The following is a 2351-nucleotide window of genomic DNA, read 5'->3' as shown; positions in this document are numbered from 1 at the left end:
ATCTCGTACATGTCAAGTATCTGAGACTTCTGACCAAGCTTCGGAATAATGTCGGGTTGACTCTGTCTCCATCTTCATCTTTTGTCAACTTGATCCCACATTCGACTGGCGTGCTGACAGAATTACAATTTTCCATCTTGAATTTCTTTAAGATCTCCTTTGCAAAACCACTTTGAGAAATAAAAATTTCATCGTCATTCTGCTTCACTACAATGCCAAGATAATATGACATTAGACCAATGTCAGTCATCTCGAACTCACGAGCCATTGTCTTCTTGAACTCCTCAAACATCTTAGGATTGTTCCCTGTAAAAATAAGATCATCCACATACAAATAAACAAGTAACATATCTCCATTTTTCACTTTTGCATACAGGGCATATTCATGTGGGCATTTGACAAAACCATTTTCTTGAAAATATTTGTCAATGCGACTGTTCCAGGCTCGTGGTGCTTGCTTGAGACCATAAAGTGCCTTTTTTAATTTTAGCACTTTATTTTCTTGACCTTTTACAACATACCCAGGTGGTTACTGGATATAAATTTCCTCCTCTAGATATCCGTTGAGAAATGCGGATCCATTTGATGGATTCTCCACCCGCGTTGAGCAGTTACAGAAATTACGAGTCTGATACTTTCCATTCTGGCAACAGGAGCAAAAACTTCATTCTAGTCCATTCCGGGTCGTTGGCTGAACCCTTTCGCCACCAATCTTTCTTTATGTCGGACAATTTCACCATTTGCATCTTTCTTTGCTTTGAACACCCATTTAACTCCAATGGGGTTTTGACCGGCCGGAAGTGATGGCAGCTCCCATGTTTTATTTTTCTCAATCGAATGAATCTCCTCTTCCATGGCTTTTCTCCATTTTTCATCTTTCATTGCTTCTTCTGGATCTGTTGGTTCATCATTAACAAAATGACAATAAAGAGTTAATTCATCATTGAGATTTCTTGTTACATCATAGAGATCTTTAATAGGTATGAATTTTTTAGGCTTTCCGGGCGGATGTTCATTTGAACTGTTTTCATCACTCGAGGGCAAACTCGAACTCGAACTCGAACTCGAACTCGAACTCGAACTCGAACTCGAACTCGAACTCGAACTGGATGAGCTTGCTCATATCAAACTGGTTACTGGTGTTGTGGCTGCGACTGTGGCTGGTTCTTCATGATCATTGTCTTCATCAATGAAAGGATAAAAACTGTAGTTGTTTTCTTTTTCATCGGTCCAGTCCCAAACTGTTTCTTCGTCAATGGTGACATCTCTACTGATGACGATTTTTTGAGTATGAGGATCGAACATTTTGTACCCTTTGGAATGTTCTGAATAGCCCACAAATAAGTATTTCTTACTTTTTTCATCTAGCTTCTTGCGTTCTTCATCCAGTACATGGACATGAGCAACACTGCCAAAAACACGCAAATGAGAAATACTGGGTTTTATTCCGCTCCATGCTTCTTGTGGAGTTTGATCCCAAACACTGATAGTTGGCGATTTGTTCAACAGGTAGACAACACAATCTACTGCTTCGGCCCATAACTCCTTCGGTAAATTTTTGCTTTTTAACATGCTCCTCACCATGTTGAGCACTGTTCTGTTTTTTCTTTTGACTACGCCATTTTGCTAAGGTGATCTGGGGACTGAAAGGAAATGACGGATTCCATGCTGTTCACAAAATTGCTTGAAATAGATGGACATATATTCACCGCATTTGTCTGATCTGAGTGCCTTAATAAAATGGCCACTTTCTTTCTCCACTTGGACTTTGAATTTTTTAAATGTCTCAAAAACTTCTGTTGTTTCTTTCAAAAAAATACACCCAGGTTTTTCTACTATAATCATCAATGAAAAGTAGAAAATATTTATTTTTACCAAGAGACTGTGGAGTGATCGGTCCACACACGTCTGTGTGAACTAGCTCAAGTGGCGCCTTCACACAGTTGATGAGGCTGGTCAATTTGAGGCAATCCGTTTACCATCTGCTTCTGTCCCAACAGCTCCAGTCCTCCAAAATTGAGATGTCCGTACCGTAGATGCCAAAGCTAGGGGGGACTTTGCACACAAGCTTTCAAACATTTGGCCACGTCCGTCTGAATGTTAATTGTAAACATTCTGTTTCTCGCCATGGGTACTCGTGCAATCAACTCCTTTTTCTCATTCAATAGGAGTAGTTTCCGGTCCAACATGCGAACTTCATAATTTTTCTCGAGTAACTGTCCCAAACTCAAAATATGGCTTTTCATGTTGGGAAAATAATAAACATTATCAATAAGAATGGTTCCTTTGCCTGTAATAGGAACCTTAGAGGAATCTCCAAAAACAACATTACCGCGAATGGATTCATAGAG

This window comes from Euphorbia lathyris, chromosome 1 (assembly GCF_963576675.1).
Source record: "Euphorbia lathyris chromosome 1, ddEupLath1.1, whole genome shotgun sequence".
Taxonomy (NCBI): Eukaryota; Viridiplantae; Streptophyta; class Magnoliopsida; order Malpighiales; family Euphorbiaceae; genus Euphorbia; species Euphorbia lathyris.
Note: the sequence above shows the minus strand (reverse complement) of the source record.